General features: G+C 42.0%; 1 protein-coding gene across 2 annotated transcripts in view; it reads right to left on the bottom strand.

Moving 5' to 3' along the window:
• Nucleotides 1-12,573, bottom strand: part of cntn6 (contactin 6) — a 135,836-nt gene extending 123,263 nt beyond the window's left edge. For both annotated transcript variants that reach the window (XM_005726627.1, XM_013909199.1), the window contains exon 1: nt 12,478-12,573. The gene's annotated coding sequence lies outside the window, so the exon portion shown is untranslated. The remainder of the gene's footprint in view (nt 1-12,477) is intronic.
• Between the last annotated feature and the right edge of the window lie 213 nt (nt 12,574-12,786).

Raw genomic sequence — 12,786 nt, 5'->3', positions numbered from 1 at the left:
TTTTGAGTTTATTTGGTATCTTTGACTCTCTTTTGCTAGTATTTTAGGTCTGTCAAGCTGGTGTTATCATGTCTACGTTTCCATGTTTTCTCTTTATTCTTTATTTTGAAAGAGTCTTGTGTTCTTTTGTCATTGTTTTTGTTTCACTTCCCTGTGATGTCATTATGTTTAATTTCAGTCAGCTTTTTCCCCATGTGTTCTCACTTCCCCTGATCACCTCCTGTTTATTTAAGTCCTCTGTTTTCTGTGTTTCATTGTCATCTGTTATACTTACCTTCATAGTTACCTTCATAGTCTTTGTCATAGTTTCACAGTGTGTTTCGTGGTTGTCATAGTTGTTCATAATTTTTCTTAATTTCATGTTTACTGCTGACTTCCAGCCAAATAAAGGTTCGCCTTTTGTTCTACCTGCAACTCCTCTCTCTGCATCTGCTTCTGGGTCTTGTTCACAACACATTGGCGTACCCCACCGTGACACTTATGTTGAAGTGTGGGCCAATGACTTTACTAGTGTGGACTACCCTGATGACTCATTTCAGCATTTCTACATCTTTATGGACAAATAATATTCTGATAGACAGTCTCCATGCTCTTATTTTGAAAAAACAGTCGCTACTAACCAGCATCCTTTTCTGTGTGTCCCAGCTGGCTTGACTTGCTGTCTGGTTGTTGTGGTTGTCTTTGATATCATTCAGCTGCTTCAGTCTGCTGGCTCCAACGTCTTAGCCTGCTGCTGCCAACAGCAGCCCTGGTTCTGTTTTGTGAGCTGGACAGTCACCGTGACCAGAACCCACAGCAGGTTCAGAACTGGTTCGTGTGCCACTACGCTGTACTCAACAAGGCTGCGGAGCAGAACAAAGACTACTTGCTGCAGTTGGAGTCCATCCACGATATCAAGACTGGTTCAGAGGCAGCTGATTAGAGCTCCACAATAACACGCACAAAAAGAAGACTATAAATCTGCAGGAAACACTGATGATAGCATACTTCAGTTCTGCTTTTTCCTCACCTAACTCGGCATCCTTCACCGAACTGTGATTTCCTTTCAGACTACAGTGTCTGTGTTTATCATTAAACTTCTACACAACATGTGTTTAATCTTACGCTTGATCAAAGCTCAGTGAGATCTGTGCTACACTGCATGTCACTAAAGTACGAGGAGCTCCGCTCAGACGTGAAGTTGTGCTTCATTTTAATTAGTGCACCGAGAAGGTGTGATAAGCTACTTCTTATCCACGTTCAAAGCCTTGAGAACTGATGGCTCCAAATTTGCTGATTGCTATTTAATCTTCAATTTATATAATTACTAACAACATATGTTGTCTCCTCTTGTAATAACTGTGAAGGAGGAAAAAAACGCTGAGGTCAAACCGACAATCATCTCTATCTTGTATTGTTGATCAAAATAACGTATTAAGCACCTGTTAAATATGCATGTAAACAATCTGAGTAATAAATAATAAGCTCTCTGAAAACAAAGCAGCTGTCACCACTGTCTGCAATACAATTGAAATTCCAGAGCAAGCACAGGTGTGTCTCAGTGAACAGATTGTGAATAGCGTCTCTTTTATATTTATGAAATTGGTTATGAGTAATCTCAGCCAAAATGCTCTTGGAAAAAAAACAAGAGATGCAAAGTTCTTAAATATTTTTTGATTCTGGAGCAGGAAAGCTATCAAAAGTATCCAATTTAGTCTGAACAAAATCATCTGAAGGAGCGACATGAATAAATCTGTGGTCACTTTATCCTCCCATTGCATTTTATAATCAATATCCAAACAGCAGCAGAGTGCTGTGCAACGCCTGATATGACACGCCTCTCAGCGTGGAGACTCTGTGGACCTGCCGAGTTCTCATCGCCGGGAATGTCCACTCACACAAAGTAATGAGATCATCCTGGGTGAAGTGATGCTGAAAATGAATCATCTCCTCGCTATCCCCAAACGGCACAGTGGGTACATTTCTCCTGAACCTTGCACTTTGAGGCCATCCATCCTCCACCACCACGGTGGGCTCCGGCTTCACTCATCAAAGACACAGCGCACCGTCATCCGACCTCACCGACGACAGCACCTGGCAGGGAGCTCGCGCTTAATCCAATCACAGCCAAACAGGTCGAACCCAGCAAGCGCATACCTATAAGAGGTATTATGATCTTTCCATTTTGGGTGCTTATTCACTTGAGGATTAAATACAACCGCAAACTGTACAAGCCGAGGTGCAGTTTGGCCTGGTGAAGATCTATATTTGTTGATAAAGGTATGTCAGCCCTGTAGATACACAGTTATACCCCGGTATCTTCAGGACATGTTTTCTATTAAGAGAAAGTGGCTATTTCAGGTAACACAATTTTACTCAGAGACAAAAGTCTACGAACATTCCTGTGGGTTATGAAATCACAATGCGCAATGAGAGGTGGGGTTGAAGGATAGCCACGGACTTTATCCATTAGACCTCGCAGCCTAGTTTTTATGTTGCCCCGATATTAGGATAAAGCGCATTGATGAATTCCTGCTAGTGGAGGCTTTCTTTTTTCAGGGCACAAACATAAACAATAAGAAAAAAGGAGGTTGCAAGCTGGCCACAAAGATAAAGCTTAATCTATCACACCTCAGTAAGTGTCACAGAAAAAGAGTTTAAAGGTTTAGAATAATCACAGATGTCAGAAGCTATTTTTCACTGCACACAGGATATGAGTTGTCTTGGAAATATGTCTTGAGGAGCCACGCTGAGAGCAAAGCTGGGGCTGGGACTGCTGCCCGGGTAACTCAGGGGGGAAATGGAGCAGGTCACAGGGCCAGGTGAGTGACAGAGCCGCAGGAGACAAAAATCAACACAGCCAGGCTGCCGGGACAGACACCCAACAGCGAGCAAACAGGCCTTTGACCAGGTGACCTGCTGCAGATGGGAGAGGAGGGGGGAGTGTATACCAAATGTTCTAAAAGCTGAGACCTCTATTTGTGACGTGCGACTCATCCCGGTCACGTCACGTGAATGAGCCCATCGTGCCTATTCGACATGCAAATTCTCCCATAAAAGACCAGGAAGAGCCACACGGCTGTCGAGGTGCCGGTTTATTGAAAGTGTAAGCGACTCATCACATGATCAGTTCATTGCAAATCCATTTAGTGTGCAGTGCATTAATCACGCTGCAGGCTGCCAAGGTTCAACATTTATGCTACTCTGTAGATTACAAGAGAGGGGTGTTGGAAATTCTGCTTAGTCGCAAGAAAGCTCTCATTAGGTTCTCTCTGCTTTCATTCATTTTTCCCAGTGCTCCGTGTGGTCTTACATACGTGCTCAAACAGGCATGATAGAGAAGCATGGGAGTGATAGAGCATGTGCAACACATCTGCAAAGAGGTTTTGGCTTCTCTCTGAAGCTAGGCTTTGCATTCACTGCGTTTAAAGGCGTATTACTGGACCATTTGTGGGGGGAAAAGCTTGCTGTACAGTAGATATAGATATCATTATGAGATTCTCAATCTTCCCATCAAACTCCCAGTGGGCTCTCTCAATTACATTCTTCTCGTAGAGCTGCGCTGAGTGGGGTTCTGACATTATATTTGGCGCTAATGTAATGTTACCACTGCACAAGACTGCATTACCTAAAGGTTATATGAATTAACCCAGTTGCAAAAATAGCACGCAAATGCACACAGAGCAGCCACTCTGTGCATGCCACCCATATCTACCTCAACGCATGCTTACTTATTAGATTAATAGCTCTCCATCATGAGCGGTGCACAAAGAAAAGCTGATTGTCAAAAGCGATCACAATCATTTAGCAGTTGTCAAACTTGATCAGAAGCAGCATTATCCATTGAAGCATTGGCTGAGCGCTGAATACATGTATATTAATAAAAAAAAAGGGATTTGCATCAAGCATCAAAAAGCACATGGATTCATAGAACATCACACACATACACACACGTATAGTTCGTCAATATCAGATAAGGCTCCAGACAGGATTTGATGGATGGAGGTGCCAGGAGGAAAATCATTTCTGCTAACTTATCCTAGCTGATGTGAATAAGAAGGAGCGATGGGAAGTTCACAGGATGCAACATAGCAGGTAGTGACACAGGATGCAATGTACTGTACTTTAGATATATACAGCACAAGGACAAGAGGACTGTCCTCCACTTTTGCAAGTGCACAGCAAAGTTGGATACTGGAAAACACCAACCAGCATGATTCTGCAGCCGACGCGACTGATAATAAAGTACCTCGTTGTACCTTTAGGGGCACAGCGGCTTCTCAGTGGGACAGGAACTTCCAAGGGAAAAAGATTGTACTTCTAATAATATGCACTTTATACCCTTGTGGTTTGTACTTCACAGCAGCAGGTCTTGAACTTCCGGTGGTAATTTTGTATATCATTAAAATAAAAAAAAACGTTGGAATTATCCTAAAAATTAAGTAGCCATTCATTTATTTCATGTGTTTTTATTCAATTTAATTCAATTTTATTTATACAGCACCAAATCACAACAACAGTCACCTCAAGGCGCTTTATATTGTAAGGTAGACCCTACAGTAATACATACAGAGAAAAACCCAACAATCATATGAGTCCCTATGAGCAAGCACGACAGTGGGAAGGAAAAATTCCCTTTTAACAGGAAGAAACCTCCGACAGAATCAGGTTCAGGGAGGGGCGGGGCCATCTGCCGCGACCGGTGTTTGTTTATACAGTTGAAGCAGGCTAACTGTGTCAATGTCCACTTGAAACTCTATCTATCTCACATCTACACCTACAGCCTGCTTAGATTAACCACTTAACCAACATTTATGTTTTTGTGGGAAACAGAGAAAAATCCACCACACACCAGGAGAACAAAGTCTATTAAAAAAAGGCACCAAAATCTTCTAGGTGACAAGGGTCAACCAGAAGACAAATATTATTTATTTATTTAAAAACCTATGAAAACAGCAAAAAAGGAGGGAAATTTATAGTTTGTCTGTTTGTTTTTTTTTGTATTGCATGAATACAGACGTCTCCTGATACTCTACAGTTCAACTGTGCTTTTGCTGCTCGGGAACATTCTGCATATATACCATTTCGGTGCTTGAAAAGGTACACATAATTACCTTGAAGTCCACTAATTAGCTCTATGGGGGTGCATTTGTTTAGATGGTACCTGCAGGCACAGAAAATTACTTCTGCTAAATCCCCTTTTCTGAGAGTTAAAAAAAAAGTGTAGCGCTCGTGGCTGCAGTTAGGGTGGACTGTGAAGGGAAGTGACACCGCTGCTTAATGCAGTGGGCTTCTCAGTGCTCACATACGTGGGGTAAAAAAGTAAAATATAATATCGAGCTGCTTTGAGGTGTTTGCTTCTGCATACGTGACTAAAATCACATTCTGCATGGGTAACTATTAGCTGCATATATTGGGAGGAAAGCGCTGTAAAGGCGAGGGATAAAACACAGACTCCTATCACAGAAGTTTCCTATTACAGATAGTAAGATCCATACACTGCTCAATAATGTGTTCTTAGTCAGGATAAACTAGCACTTTATGCAAGTCAATGCTTCATCTGACCAACTGGCTGCCAATCTCACAAAAATCCTCACTTAGAAAACATGCATTTAAAGAAAAGAATTTTGTGTGGTCTAAAAAAACCACAAGCTTTAGGTTTCCCATTTCAATGATGAGCTGATATTCCACCTGAATATCATCTATTTAAGAGTTTGCAGTTTGCTATTCAACTGTCTGTGTGACGGGTTCATCTTTCATCTTACAGCCTTTCTATCGGCGCAGTGCAGCTTTCGCTCGACTTCAAGCAAAGTCTGTTTTTTGAAAACATGCACTGCCGTTAATGCGTTCGTGACACCAGCACAACAGAGGATTTGTTGGAGGAAACTGAGCTCGGCTCCCGCCTTCCTTCCGTGGTATTATCCTCAATCATCTTTCAGCCACACCACAGAGTCCAACTGAGAAGCCTGTTTGCAAATTTCCAAACTTCACTGGTGTTTTGTGCAGATATTGAGTACGTGTTACTTTAAACTGTGAATAACATTTATTTTGTGAGCGCTTAGCTGTTCTCTTTTTATATTGCCTCGGTCACGCTGGGATGGCGTACATCTTCTGACTCAGATATCATTGTAAAACTCAAATCTGCATGGGCGAGCACTCGTAGAGATGTCCGAAAAATGGCCATTTTCCATAAGAGACAAGATATTAAAGTGTGTGTGCAAAATCCTGATACAATTACTGATGAGTGCAGAGCCAGGCCTAAATGAATAATTGATTGTAAAAGCTATTGTCGTGGAAATCAATAACAGAAGCAGGAATTATTTATGACATTGTATTTAAGTTCGTAGATGCACCATATAGACTTTCCTGCACTTGGGCTATTTTTAGCAGGAGAGGATGCAAAAGAAAAAGATAAAAGTACCTCCCAGTGCTGTACAGTACATCCATACAGTACATGGTAATTTCACTCGCTATCCTTCAAAGCAGTGAAAGTGAGGTCTCTGATTTATTCATAAGCCATGCTTCTTCTGCCAGGGAGCATTAGACAAAGGCAGATCACACAAAGGTAACAATTCTGCTGAGAAAAGCGAACTACAAATCAAAACAAATCAAACCAAGGTGAGAGCGGTTTACTGTGATGCTCCAGCAAAGCGCAGGCTAGCCAAGCACTGCAGCTTCTGGGCTCAACAGTTGGAAAGTAAAACTCTGGTATCGAGCAACTGAAGGCAGGACTGTTTGGACAGCTGTTGGTGGGGTTTCTTTCATTAATTCTAATGCTACAACACACAGTGCACCTCAGTGGCTTTAAGGCTTCTTGCAGGTTCATGTCAGGAATAATTCAACATGATTCCAGCTGCACAGGCTCCATCAAGCTTCTGTCAGTTTCTATCAGAGAGTGAAGGTCATCACTCTGTCCTGCTTACCTGGTCTCCTACAGCCCCCGCCACGTGTCCTCCTCCTCTTCTCTCAATCCCTTCTGACTGCTGTGGTTGATGACCACAAACACTAAGCCTATTTCAGTCCCTGAACTGGTTAAGCAGTTAAGAAATTAGATGGATGGGTAAAAGGCTTCCTCAAAGTATCTCAAAAGTTGGACTTGAATATTACATATTTTAAATTTAGAACATCTTACTGTCTGCAAGAACTAAAATTAGCCATGTAAAAAAGAGAAAGAAAGAGCACACTGAATTTTAAACTATCTGATCTTCTGACCAACCAGTTCATTTCCCTTCTGCATTATTAAATGGCTTTCCCATTCACTGCTTGCTTCTGACGTTTTAATTCTAAGCTTTTAAACTGGTTGATTCCTTTAAATTGATTCATTAGATGCATGACCAGCACAATGTGCTCCTGATAGACACCAGCCAATCAATAATCACAATAATCAACTGACAACAATCAAATTAAAAAGCAACACTGTGTCAGGCATTTGTTTTCTTTTTATTAGCATTGTTATCTTGACCAAAAGGTTACTTTTAATGAAGAAAAATGACTTCTAATCCAGAGCTCGTGGCTTATACGCCCCACAGGTATGATCCATATTTGTCTGTGCACTCCTCCCTTCTATAGTAACGCAAATCAAACCAGCGTTGCTACAAACAACAAACTCAGGGAGACATGATGTGCATAAAGATATAGATTTTTCAACATATTAGCACATAACCTGTTCATAAAAGAGTACAATCAATACATTAGCAGAGTCTACCGATTTATATTTAAGGTAACATTCCAATTTTAACTATCAATAAATAATGCTGCATATAGTTTCTATATTACTAACGAGTGTCAGGAGACATATAGATAACCTATAATTTAGTTCCACATATTTAAAAAAACTGTAATTTAGAGATTTCAACATTATTGTTCATTGACTGTTGGGGTCATAATATATTATTATGACCACATCATAATATTCACGAGGGACACATATATCATTTTAATATTATAGTATTAAAAATACAGTGTTGTTATTAATGATTTGTTACATCATTATTAATTGTGATTGGTTTCAAACTTGTAAGGAGTTTAGTAGAACATGGCGGTAAACATTAGATTGACTGTTTTAAATTGTATTTAGCATGCATTTGCCACACTGACACATACAGTGGGGCAAAAAAGTATTTAGTCAGCCACCGATTGTGCAAGTTCCCCCACTTAAAATGATGACAGAGGTCAGTAATTTGCACCAGAGGTACACTTCAACTGTGAGAGACAGAATGTGAAAAAAAAATCCATGAATCCACATGGTAGGATTTGTAAAGAATTTATTCGTAAATTAGGGTGGAAAATAAGTATTTGGTCACCTCAAACAAGGAAAATCTCTGGCTCTCACAGACCTGTAACGTCTTCTGTAAGAAGCTTTTCTGTCCCCCACTCGTTACCTGTATGAATGGCACCTGTTTGAACTCATCATCTGTATAAAAGACACCTGTCCACAGCCTCAAACAGTCAGACTCCAAACTCCGCCATGGCCAAGACCAAAGAGCTTTCGAAGGACACCAGGAAAAGTATTGTAGACCTGCACCAGACTGGGAAGAGTGAATCTACAATAGGCAAGCAGCTTGGTGTGAAAAAATCAACTGTGGGAGCAATCATCAGAAAATGGAAGACATACAAGACCACTGATAATCTCCCTCGATCTGGGGCTCCACGCAAGATCTCATCCCGTGGGGTCAAAATGATCATGAGAACGGTGAGCAAAGATCCCAGAACCACACGGGGGGACCTGGTGAATGACCTGCAGAGAGCTGGGACCAAAGTAACAAAGGTCACCATCAGTAACACACTACAACGGCAGGGAATCAAATCCCGCAGTGCCAGACGTGTTCCGCTGCTGAAGCCAGTGCATGTCCAGGCCCGTCTGAAGTTTGCCAGAGAGCACATGGATGATACAGCAGAGGATTGGGAGAATGTCATGTGGTCAGATGAAACCAAAGTAGAACTTTTTGGTATAAACTCAACTCGTCGTGTTTGGAGGAAGAAGAATACTGAGTTGCATCCCAAGAACACCATACCTACTGTGAAGCATGGGGGTGGAAACATCATGCTATGGGGCTGTTTTTCTGCCAAGGGGACAGGACGACTGATCTGTGTTAAGGACAGAATGAATGGGGCCATGTATCGTGAGATTTTGAGCCAAAACCTCCTTCCATCAGTGAGAACTTTGAAGATGAAACGAGGCTGGGTCTTCCAACATGACAATGATCCAAAACACACTGCCGGTCAACAAAGGAGTGGCTCCGTAAGAAGCATTTGAAAGTCCTGGAGTGGCCTAGCCAGTCTCCAGACCTCAACCCCATAGAAAATCTGTGGCGGGAGTTGAAAGTCCGTGTTGCTCGGCGACAGCCCCAAAACATCACTGCTCTCGAGAAGATCTGCATGGAGGAATGGGCCAAAATACCAGCTACTGTGTGTGCAAACCTGGTAAAGACCTATAGTAAACGATTGACCTCTGTTATTGCCAACAAAGGTTATGTTACAAAGTATTGAGTTGTATTTTTGTTATTGACCAAATACTTATTTTCCACCCTGATTTACGAATAAATTCTTTACAAATCCTACCATGTGGATTCATGGATTTGTTTTTCACATTCTGTCTCTCACAGTTGAAGTGTACCTCTGGTGCAAATTACTGACCTCTGTCATCATTTTAAGTGGGGGAACTTGCACAATCGGTGGCTGACTAAATACTTTTTTGCCCCACTGTAAATTGTATCAAAAACATACTCTTTCATGAATGGAAGCCAACCTAAAAGCAATGTGTACATTTCTTCACTTCCTAACATGGATATTGATGACATTAACCTGCGAGCTAAGAGAGCAGTTAGCATTATAGAGATGCTCAAGCTAGCATTAGCATCTTTCACAATTATTATTGCTCTCCTCTACCTCTATTTTGGTCTCCACCAGCTACTGCAACTACCTACATGCTAAAAAGCGCTTTCATTTCATTAATGAAGCAGTTTTATCAGATATTTTTAAGGACAATGACTCAACAACAGCAGTGATATAGAGAATCCTTTCGCTAACTGTTAATTTGACCTGTTAAAATGTATGCTAGCAACATTCTGTAGAGCTGTAGGGAATGGAATGTTGGCTGATTATTTTTCTACAAGAAAAAGTGTTCATATTCCACTTTGCTATTTTACAAATAGTAGATATAAAAATATTGATGAGGGCAGCTTTAAAATCATTATATTTAATAACCGCTGCCCTTGCCTGAGTGAATTTAAATGCCTGCGCTGTGTGGAAGCATTTACTATACAAGCAAGATCATAAATTTTATATTTACAAGGTGGTCACATAGTTACTTCACACTCAAAAAACAGTCGAGTTGTGGTTGTTTGAGGGTGTAGCTTCTCCTTTAGCAATAAGCCATTACCTTTAAGTGCGAAATTCAACAGTAAAACGCAACATAACCATGTCACAGTATGCACTGGCTGCCTGTCTGGCTTGTGGCCAAGGAAGCAGTTGACTTGGAGAACAGAAGCGACTGACAGATGCCTGAGCAGCAACATAGCATTCATCAAGGCATCTGCAGGCTCTGAATACCGAAGCGGCCTCTGCTTGCATCCACCTGCAGCTATTAAGACTGCCAAATCCCAGGCACGAGAGGAGCTGAAGCAGTATTCCAGTATCACAGACCTGACCCTGCTAGACAACAGTCAGCTCTGGGTGTTAAACCACCTCATCCGCTCCATACATCACTGTTATCTCTATCACCCCTGTGAAGATTAGCCTTCAGCCAGCACTGCCTACCTCTTCATACTGCTGCTGTTGAGCAAAAACCCAGAGAGCCCAGACAACACGAGGTGATAACCCCCCAAAAACAAGGTTTATACTTTGAAATGTGAGGAAGCGCCACAGTGTGTACAAGATACTTGCCTTTCCTTTCTCCTCCACTTAAGTGCAGTGTGCAACGATCTCTAATCAGTCTTCATGTAAAATCGCATTATTAAAACCGGTATTTTCACATTATTTATTACTGTGTTCATGCCTTTTGGGTAAATTAATGGGAGGTTAAAAGATTCATTATCATGTTTGGATTTCCCACAACAACAGAAAAACATACCTCGAGCTGCCTAGACCCTAAATTGCATACATTTATATTTTTGCAGGACTGAACTTTATGTCCAGTTCCCAAAAAGTTGATTCTGTTCAGCTGGACGTAGCCTTTTCAGTGGGAGAAACATTTTGTCACTAATCAAAGTGACTTCTTCAGTCGAGACCGTTGATGAACAGAATAGACTTTTTGGGATTTTCTTACCTGGATGATGGAGCGTGCATCTAGACATTTATGTCCAGTTGTATTTCATGCAGACTACCTCTGTACTCAGGGCAAAATAATTTTGTTTTTTTATGAACTGCAGTGTCGCCTCAGTGTTTTGGATGAGGGCAGCCTGGTGGCCAAACCGTGCCTGCCTCTGTCATTATGTGGTGATGAGTACATGAAGGGGCCATATGTATTCTCCTGATGACCCTCCTGAGAGTAATCGGTAGGGCTACATGAACGTGGCAGGTTTATTAAGTCAGTGCTAAGAAATTAAGCTGCAAAGTGGCTTATTAATCATCATTTTCACTGGACTAAGTGACAGAGGAGTGTGATCACTGAATACAATTTGGGAGGGCTGCATCTGAATGAAAATGGCTAATGGCATTTTTATTATGCTTTAGTGCCCTTCCTGGGGAGGAGAGGGGTGAATAAGTGTGTGTATGAGTGTGTGTGTTTGTTTTTTTCTTGGGGAGGGGGGGTTTCCTACATCCTTGTATGACAGCACAAATGCCAGCATTAATGGCTTTAGACGTCTAAAGACAGAGGTGAGGTAAATTTTGGTTACAGCTCTTCCAAACTGAGGGAACTGCAGGAGGAGCGCATACTGACTGTAGGTGCGCACCATTATTTCACGGTAAGTGTAGGCTTTGGGAGCATTCATTAACAAGTTGTTTGCAAAAAAACCTCATTTTCAAGCATTACTTCCACTACTACAGTTGGGCTCTATTCAGTCGCTTTCAGTGAGAAAAGCGGTATTTCTCGGAGAAAGCCCCGGTTTCCATTCTGATACCTCGCTGGCAGGTGCATTTTGGTGATCTAAATAGTTGGAATTTGCAAAGCGCGTTTTGCTTCTGTCTCTGCCACCAATCCTGCATGCATGCATCCACTGCTCGTGAGCATCTTGGTGCCCACGAGGAGCGGGGAACCTGCCTCCTTCACACGGCGTTCTTCTGAAACCGCTCTCATTTTGACAGTGAGCTGCACCCGCACTGGAATGCGCAGAGATCCACGGAACACACTGTTAACTGTTAACTTTCCTTACAAAAAATATTTTAAGAGGATATAGCAAAGCACACCTTCTCCTCACCTACCGTTACACGGTAACTGCGCAAACGCACGGTAAAGGAAAGGCAGAGGATTTCGTCAACGTGCAGGCGGGATACACAGGGAACAGCACAAAGATCGCACACTGCTGAGTGGCATAATAACTTTGACAGATCCCTTACCTGTTCAGGAGCGGAGACACGAGCGTGAGCAGAGGAAAGAGGACAGAGAGGGTATCGGGCAGAGCGCCGAGCCTGCACTGTGGATGAAAGAACTGCCAGACGTCCCAGCAGTGAACTCCAAAGTGTGTCTGTCTTTTTACCACGCCAATAACGGACAGTGAGATTCAGACCACTCCCCCGTTGTATCAAATTATTTCCAACTGTTTCCTTCTGATCACAAGCATCTCATTTAGGCTCATTTTAGGAGCAGGTCTAACAAAACGACAGCGTGCTTCTGTTCTGCAGTGTGCAGTGCCCTTAACAACAACG

The sequence above is a fragment of the Pundamilia nyererei genome, unplaced genomic scaffold (assembly GCF_000239375.1).
Source record: "Pundamilia nyererei isolate P.nyererei 1_Seehausen unplaced genomic scaffold, PunNye1.0 scaffold00021, whole genome shotgun sequence".
NCBI lineage: Eukaryota > Metazoa > Chordata > Actinopteri > Cichliformes > Cichlidae > Pundamilia > Pundamilia nyererei.
This window is presented reverse-complemented; position numbering and strand designations above follow the sequence as displayed.